Genomic DNA, 16,349 nt, shown 5'->3' on the forward strand with positions numbered 1-16,349 from the left:
GTCATGAAATGGAAGGATCAGGAAAGGTTCAAGAATCGGTAGTCACACAGATTGAATTCCATCACAGGTCACCATCTCTCCTACTATATACAAATATGTACTTATTTGCTTACTACTTCAGCTTATAAATGGATGACTATTGTGCTCCCCAATCTCCCCCCGGGGGGTGGGTCAATCTAAAGTCCTGGGTATGGCCTAGTTCCTTTGTGGCTCACAGGCTGGTGTGCTCATATGAACCCATTTACCAATTGGACCTGCTAGTCCCCGAGTTCAGATCCCAGCCCGGCCAAAAGATTCATCTTCATGTCAGAAGCCAATTGTTGCAACTGTTTTCCTTTCCTGTGCAAGTTCTGTGTCTCAGCTATTATTCGGGAATGCTTGGTCCACCCTGTGGAATGGGAATAAGTTGTGATCTATGTCAGGCCAGTTATACTTGTTATCATATACTCAAAAAACACACAATACATCCATGAATAGCATACAAAAGAAAGAGAATAACAACACTCAATGCACGATGCAGTCCATTCATGGATATGGATACTTATCCCATGTTTCAAAGATGCATTGAGGACTATTTTGGCCTCCCTGGAGCTCAATCTCAGTTACTGGGAATGGACAAGCTCCTTAGTGGTTCACAGTCTGGTGTGATCATGTGGATCCTTTGAGCAGTTGGGCCTCCTAGGCTGCGAGTTCGAATCCCAGCACTGCCAAAAATTCACCCTGATGTGAGAAGCCAGTTATTACATCTAATTTCCTATGCTGTGCATGTTCTCGGTCTCCCTAGAATGGAAAATGTATAGACAACTGTATACTCATGGGAATAAGTTGTTATCCAGGTCACCAGAGTTATATCTGTCATCCTATTCTCAAGAAAATACATATTACATAAATGAATATGACACAAAATAAAGAGAATGACTACACCAAACCAAAGATGCTGCCCAGCCACATTTGGAAATATAGATCCTTTGTTTTATTATGAATTTATGACTATATTGGCCCCCACCAACACTTGATCTTAGGTCCCAGGAATGGCCTAGCTCCTCAGTGGTTCACAGGCTGTTGTGCTCACCATTACCCATTCACCAATTGGGTTTGCTAGGCCTTGAGTTCAAATTCCAGCACTGCCAAAAGATTCATTCTGATATGAGAAACCCAAGGTTGCAATTATTTCATATTTTCCTGTCCTGTGAATGTCTTTGGTCTCATCGAGAATGGAGAATGCTATATAGGCAACTCTATAGACATGGCAACAGGTTGTCATCCATGTCAGCACAGTTATATCTGTCACCATACTCAATAAAATACAAAATACATTCATGAATAAGACACAAAATAAAAAGAATAAATACACTGAACGCAAAATGCATACCACACCTATAGGTAAAGAGAGACCCTATGTTTAAAAAATGTGGGCTTCCTATTTTGTCTACTGCTGTGGCTTCAAATCAGGCCCTGGACCAGTCCTGACATTCTAGTCTTCAAGGATGGTGAGCTTCCCCTTCTCCTCCAGTACAACAGAGCTGCCCAGACCTGAGTTCAAATCCCAGCTCTGACAAAAGATTCATCCTGATGTCAGAAGCTAGTTGTTGCACACGTTTTCCTCTCCTGTGAAAGTCCTAGGTCTCAACTAGGATGGAGAATACATAGGCAACTCTATAACCATGGGAACAGGTCATCATACATGTTAGCACAGTTATTCCTGTCACCATACTTAGTAAAATGCACAATACCTCCATGAATTATAGACAAAAAAGGAGAACTACACCGAATACAAGATGCTGTCCACACATGTATGTAAATATAGATTCTATGTTTAAATTATGAATTTATGACTATAGTGTACCACTTGGGGATCATTGTCAGATCCTGGAAATGTCCTAGCTCCTTAAATGCTCACAGGTTGGTGTGTTCACCTTGACTTATTGGCCAATTGGTCCTGCCAAGCCTTGAGTTCAGATCCCAGTATTACCAACAAGTGGATAGTGGAGTAAGATGCCAAGTGTGAGACTTGTTTTCCTTTTCTCTGAGAATCCTGTGACTTCAGTGTGGAGGGTGAGCCTTGAGCAAAAACAGTTCACAGACTGTGCCCAGATCCTGAGTTCAAGGTCCAGGACTGGCAACAAACAGACATACACAACTATCTGTGCAGCCATTCAGCTAATGCAGGTCACCCTCTTTTCCCCAATTGAATTGAACATAGTTCCATCGGAAAGGGCTGGAGGACCCGCTGTCGTCTTGACTCTGCCCATGCTGATGGCATCACAAGATTCCCGCCATACCCCCATTCTTTCATGTTTCTTTTTGATCAATGGGATACAAGAATGGTAGCCCCACCCCCATCCAGGCTTCCCAGTAGCACCTAGATTCCCTCTGTTAGTTTACACCACTACCAGCAGTTGAGGAAGGTAGAGGTGTCTGAGTGATGAGCAGGAGACTCGATGTGACTTTGGAGTATAGTAGGAAATTGAGGCGCCAGCCCAACTCCCGGCCCCGTCCCTACATTCCCAAGGTGGTGCCATGTTTCAATGCTCAGACAATGGTGCCCTGTCAGCTGGCCTAAGGCCCCAAACAGGTCTCTACCCCTGGTCCTCTGCTCTGGGCCCATGTACCCATAATGCCGCCACAATTTCTGCTTGCCCCACCTGGATCAAAAGCCAACAGCTTCTCCCAGCTGCACAGGCAAGTGGCTGCCCCAAAACCACCACCACCCGGGTCAGACACCCCTCTGTAGGCACCATGACTCCCTGCTTTTTTCCTCTCCCTGGCTCTGAGGAGCTACCTTTCTGTCGGGCATTTCTGAAATAGAGACTCAATATATGCTTAAGCTGGGCTGGATCACAGTCCTCCTATCTGTGACAGGTAAGTCCTCTGTAGATGGGATGGTAGACATATAGCACCATGCTCATTCATCGATTTAGATGGATTATCCCAAACTCTTAGTCCACAGCAGCCGATTCTTGGCCACAGGTGAAGCTCTGGGTAGGGCCTCAACCATCAGACCTCAGTATCCTCACAGGAGAGTTGTGAGGAAACAATAGATTTACACAGAGGGATCTCTAGAGCATGGCTAGGCACAGAGGGAGCAGCCTTCAGATAAGGTTCTTGGCAATTCTGTGAGCATATGACAGGAAGATACCGGAAAGGGCTCAGGTGGGACCAGTTATTAATCGTGCAACAGGTGAGTATTATGAAACAAAACATGGCTCTTTTTCATCATTAACCTATCCCCATAAGGCAGTGGATCCTTCACTCTGTTGAGTTTTGCAGCTGGAGATTTCGAGGCACAGAGAAGCCAGGTGACCTACTTATGACCTCCAGTTCACAGGAAGCTCAGCCTGACTTCTCTACCGTGCTCCCTAGGACAATGGGTGCTATTCAGCCCATTTCTTGTGGTGGGAAATCCACTTATTGTCAGTCGTGGGGCTTGAACTCTAGGCCTGGGCACTGTCCACAAGCTCCTCAGCTCAAGGCTACCACTTGAGCCCACAACACCACTTCTGGTTTTCAGGTGGTTCTTTGGAGTAAGAGTCTCACAGTCGTTCCTGCCTGGGATGACTATGAACCATGATCCTCATATCTCAGCCTACTGTGTAGTTATGATTAGAATTCTGATCCACCGGCACCTGACTTAAGTGTAATTCTGACACTCTCTCTCTCCCTCTCTCTCTCTCTCTCTCTCTCTCTCTCTCTCTCTCTCTCTCTCTCTCTCTCTCTCTCTCTCTCTCTCTCTCTCTCTCTCTCTCTCTCTCTCTCTCTCTGTCTCTCACAGGAACTGGTTAAATGGGTGCTGGAGGATTTGGCCTAGCGTCCCCATGTGGCTGGAACCCAAGGAGGCCCTTTCATTCTGGAAGTGGTTTCTGGGTTGGGGCAAAAACAGTTTTTTTGGTTAGTAAATGCAAAATAAAGAACACATACAGGGAATATATAATTGCATTCTGACACCTGACAATAGTCCCTAATTCATGTACTTTATTTATATTTGGATACTGTATTGAAAAACGTTTTGTTCATTAGGTCACAGCAATTAATGCCAGGAATGTGCATAGATGTCAGGTGAAGATTAATTCTGGTAATTCAAAGATTCTAGGATTTTGTGTGGTCACTGCTAATCACAAAGAGAAGGGTAGTCTAAGTGAGATTTGGAAATCTTTTTGGTCAGTCATGACACCAAAAGGCAGAGACTAATTAACAATTGTGACAGAAGAGAAGGAATAACTCCAGATGGAAGGAATAAATGATAGTAACTAAGGTATAGCAGAAACTGTTCTAGAGAACAATTTTTGGTTATTGAAAAACTAGTTATCAACTAGTCTTATTCCTCACTGCCTTTAGCATTCTCTTAAGCTAGTTCTTAATCTCTGTGTGATAAATGTATCTCTTTCTACGCTGTTCTTTCATACCTGATCTGCTTTGCTTTCTAAAAATCTCAGTCTTTCTATATTTCTTTTTTTTTTACTTTTAGATGCTTTCTTTAATATGTTAAATGAACCCAAAACACAATAAACATAGTTCTATCAGCATGAGTTATGATACAGTTACACAAACATTTAAATATTTGTAATAAAAAATCTCAGTGTGTGTGTGTGTGTGTGTGTGTGTGTGTGTGTGTGTGTGTGTGTGTATGTGAGTGTGTGTTGGTCCTGGATCTTGAAATCTAGACATGGGCACTGTCCCCTTCTTTTTTTAATTTTTTTAAAAAAATTTTTATTTGTGAAAATACTGTACAGAGGAGTTATCATTACATGGGCAATATAGTACATTACTTATCAAGCATTGTAGCCTCCTCCTTTGTTTACCCTTCCCATCTCTTCCCATCCTCCCTCTCCCCACCCAAACACACCCCAACAAGTTGTAAAGTTCATTTTTGACATGACAACTTGTACTTCTCATTGTTGCAACAGGTCCAGCTGTATACTTTTTTAAACGACTTGTTTTTCCCCTTCCCCTCCAACAATTATACTGACATCAAATAGAGTGAAAGCAGGGGTTATATTGTGGGGGAGGGACATACAAAGCAACAAAGAAATAATCTTATAATTGCATTAGAAACAAATGCATGAAAGAAAAAAACATTTAAAATACATATCTTAGGGTTCATTTACCTAATATCACCTTATCTGACCTTTTCTGCTTGACTCATACATGTACTAGATATTGCAAATAAGGGAAATCATGGGCCCTATGTTTCTTTGGGCTTGGCTGCTGCCCCTCCCTTTAGCAGCCTCAACAAACAATTGAAATTCAGTAAACAGGAAACCCTGAGAGTGGCTTCAGGCTGGGCTCTGTGAGTTTCTCACAAACTAGCTCCTGGGAAAAGCTACTGTTTGCTGAAAGGCCTCAACACTACCCAGAACCTAGCCTCATCACAGCATCTCCAAACTCGAGGAAAAAGCCATCTCCCTCTTTTGTGATACTCAAAGCAGAATTTCCTCCCATTGAACTAACCTGGGAGGAGGATCGCAGAGCATTTTTCTGCCTGTTCAAAGAAACTGACTTAGGTAACCAACCAAGCCACGGGAACACAAGAAGACCAGAGACTCCAACAAGAGTCTGGTTACAGACACAAGGGAGACACAGGATTTTTCCCACCCCTCCCAAAAAATCAAAGACCTTTTTTTTTGTTGTACCTTTTACAAAAAAATTTTTTTTTCTAAAATTTTTTTAATCTTTAATTTTCACCTTTTTTGAAAAAAAATTGTTTTCTAGTAATTTTTTCCTCTTAGAATTTCATTTTAGGGGTATAAGTGTGTGTGTGTTTTTCTTTCCTTTTTTTTGTTTTTTGTTTAGCTCTACTGAACTTCTGATCTTTTTCTTTCTTTCTTATCCTTTTCACCTGCTCTTCTCTTTCGTTCTTCTTTATGTGACGTAATTGCTGTTCTGCACATCCTCAGATAAACCCGTAGTCGATTACTAGACCTTATCCCACATTGGGGACACACTTAATCCACAAATTTATTACTCAATTCAAAACCTCTTAGAATTAAATTCCTTAATAGCAGTACTACCTTTTTATACATATATAATATTTTAAGTATTTTTATTTTTAAGTTTTTCACATCTCCTTTATATCCCTCCATTCTCTCATTATATTCATGTTCTTCTCTGAATCTGTATAACATTTTTCGAATTTGTATAATATTTTTCATTTTTTCCTTTCTCTTTCTTCTTTTTTTTCTCTCTCTCTACTTTTATCCTCTCCAACCTATTTCCTGCTTTGAGATTAGGACTTAGTTAACACTCCCTGTGCCTTCCCACATCACTCTATATTTCTCTATGAACATTTCCTGATACTAAATATACCTATAGAGATGGCAGAGAATGCTAATGTAAGGGACCCATAGCTCATGAGTCATTAATGTCACAAAATGGAAAAGGATGACATATTAATTGCTACCTCAATTTTTCTGAAAAGCTGCATTTGCATCCTTTTGTTCAAATTTCCATTCTTTGGCTACATGGTGTAATTCAGTGCACATAAATGAAAATATGAGTTAGGTCCTGGTAGTTCACGCCTGTAATCCTAGTGACTCAGGAGGTTGAGATCAGAGGATTGTGGTTCAAAGCCAGCCTGGTCTGGAAAATCGACTAGAAACCCGGAAGTGGTGCTTTAGCTAAAGTGAGATGAAGAGCTTCAGGACAGCACCCAGAATCAGAGTTCAAGCCGCACGACCAACAAAAAAAGCGAAATATGACTTTAAGTTTTCCCCAAAGGAACGACAAGATCAATTAACTTCCTAAGCAGAAAAAATAATTCCAAAATTATTCAATGCACCTACTTTTGCTGAGTTACTTAAGATATGGCTTGTTTGCTGGAAAAAGTGTTTTATTTTAAAAATTGTCAAATATTAGGTTTACAGTAAACTTCATCTAATATTTCTTGTTTCAAACGAAAAGTGTATACAGTTGATGTCAATTAGCAGTCTTCCTATCTTAGTTCAAAGCCAACCCAGGCAGGAGAATCAGTCAAATTCTTATCTGTAATTAAACACCAAAAGCAGAAGTGGAGTTTTGGCTCAAGCAGTAGTGTACTAGCTTTGGTGGCAGGTGGGCAGGAAAGATAAGTGTTCAGGATCAGGGTCCAGTCTCTGGGTCAAGCCTCTTAACCAACAAAATCCAAACAAACAAGCAAACAAAAAAACCCAAATACTTCTTTGGGACCCTTCTTCAAGGAACTCTAGTCTGAAAAGAGGCACTTTTGCTTATCATAGTCACTTGATCTTGCTTTTTTGGAATCCTTATTGCTCTGGAGAACTCAGGACCAGATTAAAGGAATTGATAATTGTCTCCTGCAAAAAGAGAATTATCTCAGGGGTGAAATATCCATCCATAAGACACTTTAAAACCTCCATGTCTTTGTTTCTTTGCTGTAGAACACTTTTAAAACAAGGTTATTTCCTTTTGTTCTATGCTGGCCTTCAAATGGCACATTATTTCTTTTTTAATACTCTCAACACTAAGTTTACAGAAAAGTTTTATATGAGTATAGAACACACTCGAAAAAGTTAGAGACAGTTTCCTTCAAGACTTGGGATTCTTTTCTTGTACAGTAAAAAGGAAAGCACAAGTTAACATGAACTTTGTCATTCCTCTGTGTTCATTTCCTCTCCTGGGAGTTTCCCCATCCAGTAGCTGTTATTTCCAGTAAAAATCGATGGTGCTGCCTGAGGTATGATGAATGTTCTGGGTTCGCTGAAATAACACAAGGACACCTTTGGACCTGAGGTAACACGTGTTTCAGAGACAACTTAGTAAAGAGAAAATATGAAATTTACGTTGCTTATAAATACATTATCAATGTGTACCTTGAGTTAAAACTTTGTAAATTCTCTGTAAATTAAGGCGAATTTTAAATGGGAAGAAGGTTCTCAGCACGTTCTTTTTGTGAGTATATGTGCTGCACATTATTTCCCAAGTGTACATGCGTTAACAGTAAGGGAAACAATAGCAATAATAGGAGAAAGAGAAATTCTGTCTTTAAGTATAAAGGTTCAATATACTATAAAAAAAACTCTACAAATAAGACAACATTGAAATAATAAAGCCAAGTCCAGTATGTATATTTATGGGAGTGATATAGAGAGAGCATTACTCCTACGTGGAACACGAATTATCAGGGCACTCCCTTTCTAAATCATGCTTGCTAATCAAGCAACTTTGTAGAAAGAAGAATGGAAGTATAATTCTGCTCCCCAAAAAGTCAGACATAAGAACATGGACTTAACTGGGAAAATAGTCCATCTTGAGAGAGTAGGGAATATACTAGCAATGAACTGGTGACTAAGATGACATTTCTTTTTCTTTCCTTTACTTATATATAATTTTTTTGGTGGTGGTATTGGCACTTGAACTCTGGGCCTGGGCACTTTCCCTCTGCTATTCCGCTCAAGGCTAACGCTCTACCACTTGAGCCACAGTGCCACTTCCACTTTTCTTGCAGTTAATTGGAGAAAAGTGTCTCTTGGACATTCCTACCTGGGCTGGCTTTGAACCTCAATCCTCAGATATCACTGCCACCCAGCTTAGGATCACATTTCTAACAGTGTACACTCAGTATATGTAATGTGTATGTTCATCTATCTTTATATGAATTCTGGAGTTAAAAATCTGGGCTATAGCTTAGACTTTACACTCACAAAAATGTTTGTAGTTTAAAAGCTGATTCTACTGGATGAATAAAACCTACGAATATAAAGGAGTCTGGGAAGTTCAGTTTGCATCCAGCCTGGGCAGAATAGTTTTTGAAACACTATATATAATTAACCTGCCAAAAGCTGGATTGGAAGAATGGCTCAGGTCATGGAATACCAGTCATGGGCAAGATTGATGAGTAAGAGCTTCAGGCTTTTGCATACATACATACAATACAAACATAATCATAAACAAAGAGGCACTTAAATGTGTACACACAAATACACAAATGATACAACTCTCAGAATATGTAGAAAATGTAGAAACCAATAGAAAATATGTCCTGAGTAAGACTAGAATCAAGTGATAATTTTTAAATTTAGAAAATCCTCAAGTGAACTTTCTTCAAAAAAGTTTGAGAATATTACATAGGTAAACTAGAGATAGTAAGAGAGTCAAGTAATCAATATTAAAGGAATTGGATGCATGGAAGAATGAATCAGAGACCCTGCAGGTGCATTTGAAAATGTTCATATCCTGTCTCAAATGTTTGAACATCTTTGAAAATAGTACATGAACAGTCTGAGAAATCTAGTGGATAATATTACTGGAGAAGTCCAGAATTGCTAGTCTGTATCTAGATTAAATAAACCAAGAAACTATGGCAGGGCAATGTGATACATGGCTACAATTCTAGCACTCAGACTGACAGGAGATTAGAGAGTGGAATTACATAGTGATACCTTCCCTGGACTAGGTGGTATAATTTTGAACCCTGGGCCTGGACACTGTCTCTGAGCCTGTTTATGCTCATGCTCGTGCCCTACCACTTCAACTTCAATGCCACTTATGTCTGGCTTTTTTGAGAAGTTTCTTGGAGATAAGAATCTAGGGAACCTGCCTCCTGGGTGGGCTTTGAAATATAATCTTCCTATCTTAGCATCCTAAATATCTATGATAGTTAAAAAGCATAAACAGAAGTAGTATTTGCAAGTGTTCTGATCTCAAGAACACCAGTGGGGGAAAATAATGCAGCCCAGTTTATTGTGGTGTTCTTTCCAGAACACGGAGGGCATCACATTAGCAGAGGTGTAGTATTTTTTCACAATAGAGATAAGCTATTCGTGATGAGAATTAAGGGAATTTTGAGGTGTACCCTACAAGTTGGAAACTGTTGGGATAGGATGACTTTATGGCATAAATCTTAGGATTGATGGTCATAGAAATAATAACTTACTCTGATAAAAAATTGCTTACTCTTGAGTAATTAATTATTACAGGTGCATCATAGTTTTATCCTCTACCAGTATGTGGCTATTTTTCTGTTGATTTCTCAATCTGTAACACCCCACTGGAAACTGCATTTATTGCAGAATTTCATAACATGCCAACAGGTACGGAATGTTCAGAATTTAAAAGTGAGTAGTTATCAGTCCTAGGAATTTTGAAGAACACATATTCTCCCCTTTTAACAACTTATTTACTTTTAAAAGTTATTTACTTATTTACTTATTTACTTTTAAAACTGTTTTTTGTTTGAATATGAGAAAGTACTAAATTGATTCTTTTTTCAAAATATTGACAAGTATATTGTGAAAATATTGTCTAGTTGGATTCAAGTTGATGGTCCTCTGATTAAAAAGGGGAAATTAATTCAAATTAGATGCAAAATAGTATTAATTTTTAAAAAATTACTACATAAAAGATAATATTTACTATACCAATACAGTGAAATTTTTTGCAACTTATTTTTTAATTAATTTTATTGTCAAAGTGATGTACAGTGGGATTACAGATATTGTAAGGTAGTTAATACATAACTTTTCAAAGTTGTTACCCCCTCCTTCATTTTTCAGTTTTCCTTCACCTCAATACTCCTCACAAGTTGTAATGTACATTTCCAACATATTGTCTTGTGAGTATTGCTATTGCATTGGTTTACCCTTTGTCATTTGTCTCGCCATTTTGTTGTTCCTCTTCCCTACCCTAATTAAGATAAATGTATACACAATACACAGGGTACCAAAAGCAAATGCAGCCGGGGAAAAACCATAGAGGAAAAAACCCAAAGAAAATAGAAATAACATACTACATTAAAAACACAAACCACAAATAAAAATCTCTTTCCATATCTTGGAGTTCATTTTGCTCAGCATCAGCTTATATAGTCATATATATATGCATATCAAAGACACTGAAAAATAATAGTTTTATGGACACTATATCATGAAAACAGCATGTTAACAGTTTTTGATGGTAAAGGTGGAATTAGGATTGGTAAATTTGCAATTCTGATTAAGGAATTTCAAAAGAGTTTTAAAATTATGCCAGGTAAATTTTAATAGTTCAAACTTTTTAACAACTTAGCCTAATATGAAAATTTAAAATTGCCTGGGAAAATAGGCTTTCATTCAAAGAAATCCATGGAGACTTAGAGGAGAGGGAGGAATGTGGGTGAACAAGGCTCATTTTCACAATAAACAAACAAAACTCAGAAACCTTGCTATAAATCCTGTAGGTTCCCTTGAGAATTATCCTTACCCAGGAAATATACTCTCATTGTGAGAAACAAGATTGTAGTGAAATTTAAATTCAAATTCCTTTAAAAAGAAGTCATCAAAATGTGTGAATTGACCTTTAATTACCAAACAGAAATTCTCTGAAAAAGATAATTTGGGTCAAAATATTTAGGGAGAAAGTACCCTCCACAATGAAAGAAGGTATTGGGTATACACTTTTCTGTTTATAATACTTTCCACAATGACTTTGCATGTGAGGCACTGAAACAAAGAAAAAAATCTGATTAGATCCCTCAAACCAATGATTTCACATTCCTTAGTAGCTCACAAAATATAATATCCTTATTAACATGAGATAGTGAAGACTTCTCTTATTACATTAGCCAAAAAGTTTTGGGATCAGAAAAGAATTGAGCAAATTGAAAAGGTAAGAAAAGGTGTTCTTAGAAGCCCTAGCTAAACGTATTGACTTCAGCAGTAGAGGGATTCCAAAACTTTTTGATATAGATTTTATTAATAGTTTTGCTACCTAAAGTGATTTTACAGAGCCTATTTGGCTCACTACAAATGCACAACAGATTGAATGAAGACATGAACATAAATTCTACATCCAAATAAAAGAGTTTAAAAAGAGAAACCAGGATGATGTAGCAGTGACGAATGCCTTATAGTCCTTCAGCTTCACTAGACTTGAAACCAAGAATGTGTGATTAATTGGAAGTCAAGCAAGAACTATGAGGAGGAAATAGAAGTAGGACAAAGAAGTATTGTCCGTTGTAACAGACACTGTTATACAAGGTATGGGTGATTTAACTCTATTTGTCTCCATATATCTTGTTGAGCAAATGCAAGAACAAGAGAAAATAATCTATTGAAATAATTTTGGAAAGAATAACTTTGTTCCTGATATGTTATCTAAGGAGAGTCTTACGAGAGAAGATTAAAGTGGATTATACTTCCTCTAAACATCTTGTTAGCAAAATATATCTTTGAGGTTAGAAGTGATTGAACCAAAAAGTGGTGGAGTAATTATTTTTGTGGCCTTTTAGACACAAGAAGACTTTCAAAGTAAAAGAACAACAGTATAGCTAAATATTTGTGATCACAGCTTCTTGGACCGGTTTTTCAAGACAAAGTTTTACATTAGAGTTTGTCCTCATTAACATAGATGTTGGATTTTCGTGGCAACCAAATACAAGGGTGAAGTTTAATGGACTCTCTTGGATAAGTAAACAGCATGGTAGAAAAAAATGGCAAATAATATTTAGTAAATTAGTTTGGCTAATTACTTTGCCAGAACAAAGAATGAAAGGTACAATTCAAAATCACTTGACTTAAAAGTATGAAGAAAGAGTAGTGAAGAGAGATGAGAGAAAACATAGAGGACTCTTCTGTCTCCAGTGAAGTAATGAGTTATTGATTTGTTTCTTCCATTCTATCTTCACAATCTATCAAGTGTGGCTGAGGACTGGAGTATCCATTGCAGACAAAGAGAACTCACAGAAGAAAATATTTGCAGCAGATGTTGGTGATTCTTAACCTTAGACAGTCTATTTAAATCTGTTCAAAATTCTCTGCTACCCCAAACTGCCCACTTTGAACAACTTTTTTTGCTTTTCCCAAGACTACCCTTCATTAACTATTTAAAATTTTGAAAGATTATATCCATCCTCTCTAGGGATTGCTCTTTGGTTGTGATTTTTGTGTGTTTTTGTTTTTTGTTGTGTTTTTTAACTAACTCTCAAAAGGTTGTGCAAGTGTATTACAATAAATATGTCCATCAAATTTTCCAATGCTCCTGGATCAGAGTGACTCCTTCTATCATTCTCAACCAACCCCTTCTCCAAGATGTATTTCAGATTTACCACTTCCTTTATCACATGTGTACATTGAGTATTCTAGCTGTACTTGCCCCTTGTTCCATTTTTCATTCATTCTGTCTTTCCTATCTGGTTTCAACTTCCTGATAGTCATTTTGTTAAACTGTCTGTTAATACTTTGAAAGATTTATATACATTCCATAGAGTTTCAATCCTGTTTATACTTGAACTGATGTCAGTTTATATTTCCATAATTCATTCATGTGCAATAACAATTTGCAAGACTGAAGATGTGCAGCACCTAGACATGATTTTATTCTCATCCAGTTGGAAGATTAATCTTTAGTCAACAAGAAAGATTAAAAATGGCTTAGAATATATTTCTAACTACCAAATTTTATAAATGGCTTTGTAAAAAGGTTTGTGATTATTTTATTTTACATCGGATAATATTTTCTACTACCTTTAAGTTTTGGAAAAAGAAGAAGACTACCATTTACTACTATAGAGGATTATGGTAGAAATAGAAGACAGATTTTATGTTTGTCACATCGCTGATGAGTACCCATATTCATGACTTTAAGTCATATTTCTTACTATGTTAGACAGATAGGGAAAACATAAAACAACCTACGATAAGGCAACAGTTTGTGACTTTTTAAAATGTATCTTATTAAGTGATGAAATTTACTTTATTAGCTAGTGTTTGGGTTTGAATTATGGGAGTTTGATCTATGTAATACATTCCTGGAAGGCACTTACTGAACAACACGAATGGTGGGTGGTACTATTTCTACACTTTAATGAATGGCTGAACCTGTTTGGCATTAGTGCTGGGTAAATAAATCAACTCTATTGTAACTTGCACCCTAAACTTGAAAAGTTTGTAATGTCACTAATTATCGTCGACTTGTCAATTGTTATTTTGGTGAATGTGATTTTAAAAGATTATTTTAAAAGGAACCTGTTTTCAGGAGATTAAATGTAGGTTATCATTGGTTTGAGAATGAAAACTATTTTATTCTACAGAACCAAGATTTACTGAAGTACCAGTATCTTGATGCATTAACGATCTTCTCAATTAATTTTATGAATTATGTTTGACTTGTAAGTCAAGGTTGCCTAGCCTTGGTAGACCAATTATGGATCTATTGTTCTAGAAACTATTTTTTTGGCCTACTTATGCTTGACTGAAATCTTTTAGTAATTATTAAGAGAGGGGTATTAAAAATAATTTGTGATATTTATGATCTTGTTCACTCATATGGGCTGGTCATTTGTAAATTGAAAGTTTGAATTACTGTAGTTTCTCTCAGATTTTGTGATCTCATCTTTCATTTTAAGTTGACTTGCATTTCACAATTGCTTACTGCTAATTCCAGTGTCGTAAGGAATTGAGATGGATTTTCAATTACTTTCTGTTGGCATGTTGCATGGGCCTAGGTGAGAAGTCTTGCCCTTGTTACTTGATGATGTGGATAACTGAGACATGGGATCCTAGGACCCGTGTGTCCTCCAAAAGAATAATACCTTTTAGACAAAAAATCAGCAAAATTTTGGTATAATCAGTAGGAATGCTATAGAAATATGGAGAAAAACATTTTGGAACCGGTGAGTTAAAATAATAAACAGATCAGCAGAGTAAATTCCCCTATAGATTAGTGGAAAACAACAATTTTTTTTTACAACGTGAATTCTGAAGACCAAGAACAATTAGAACAAATCACAAGTTTATACCGAAGACATTGCATTGATACTTTTCATATTCTAATATATATTCTAAACCTAATTATTTATATTCCAAACTATTTATTGTAATATATGTATCTATTTATTTGTCAAATTATCAATTAATTCTAGTCAGTTTCACTCTATGAAGTAAAATATCAGCACGTATAAATAAAAATATATAATTATATACAATATAAGAAAAAGGCACATGTTTTGCAATGTTCTGTTGTGGTTAGGGTATCAAAGGCAACTGTGTTTTAAAGTATTATTCCATTATTTCTCCCTGAGTGTTTGGTAGAGTTGAACCTAAAGCTTTACCATTTGTAGATTTACAGCCTAGAGGGAAGAGGAAACACTATGATTAAAACATACCAATTTAAGGCCTAATATCAAGGAGAAACATATAGACTTCTCTTGTAACTATGAAAATATTTGGTAAAAGAAAGGCAGGTGTGTAAATTCCTGCCTGGTTGGATGGTACATTGGCCAGGACATTAGGTAATCATGCATATGAACATTTTTTTCACCTTCTTGGCTTTAGCTACATTTGAAATATTAGGTATAAAAAACATTTATATTTTGATAAAATACCTTCTAGTCTAAACGATTCTGTCTTAACTGTTCATCTCTCTATGATCCCTTTTAACTAAGATTAGTTTTGTTCCAATATGAAAATCTATGCTGTCAGGGTAAGATATTCTGGTTTGTCTCTTGCTTCATGGAAGAAGAGTAAAGGATCAGGTAGAAATTTGTGCCAGTAAGACCTCATTTAGGAATTTTTAAGCTGCAGAAGTTTAGAAGTAGCTCTTAAGCAAGGCTAACTTTGAATCCATTAGCTCCACAAAGCTAACTCTGTTAATCAATAAGTACTTGAAAAGCCAACACCTTTGAACCTAGCTAAAAAGGCTTCAAAGTATGATCAAATTTAAAATGAAAAAGACTTAAAATAGTCATTGACAAAAAATTGCAAATGTGAGCAATCGACGAAACAATACAAGTTTTTTCCAATAGACACAGAATTTTAGAGAAGTAAGATCATTACCATTTTTAGAAACAATAAGGTTTCCTAGTTACAAGCAGTTAACCAAGGATATATGCTTGTATAAAGATTCCATCATTATCTACTTAAATTTATAGGATACTACATGCTTCAGCAGCATGTTTTCCCAAATTACAATATAGAGATTAACATGGCCCTTGAACAAGGATGATATGAAAATTTGTGAAGTATTCCATATTTTTCATTCTTCAGATGCAAGCAATGGAAAACATTTATTAAAAATTGATTACAAAAACGCAAATGTAACAATACATGTAATTCATTGTACTGAAAGTTAGTTTGACATCAGTGCATTAAATCCTCACCTTAGAAAGGCCTTTACATAGCATTATCTTTACAAAACTTTTGAAATTAGATATCATTGTCATTTTATCACAAAGAAATAAAATACTATAAGGACCTAGGGAAAAAAAGGAATCGTAAACTGTTTCTATAGGGAATGCTATCTAAAATAACACATTTAATAATGCACCTGTATATTAGAAAACAATGTAGAATTCAAAGTATTATATCCAGGAGGGAATGAAATACATTATGGACATTATACAAACAAAATACAGATCATTTTAAAATATACTTTTTTCAGAC

At 36.6% G+C, this 16,349-nt stretch overlaps 1 pseudogene; it reads left to right on the top strand.

Annotated features, from left to right (window-relative positions):
• The first annotated feature begins 15,846 nt into the window (after positions 1–15,846).
• On the top strand, positions 15,847–15,943 carry LOC138814794 (U6 spliceosomal RNA; annotated as a pseudogene).
• The last annotated feature ends 406 nt before the right edge of the window (positions 15,944–16,349 follow it).

Source organism: Dipodomys merriami, unplaced genomic scaffold, assembly GCF_024711535.1.
Source record: "Dipodomys merriami isolate MVZ:Mamm:240054 unplaced genomic scaffold, mDipMer1.0.p SCAF_611, whole genome shotgun sequence".
Taxonomy (NCBI): domain Eukaryota; kingdom Metazoa; phylum Chordata; class Mammalia; order Rodentia; family Heteromyidae; genus Dipodomys; species Dipodomys merriami.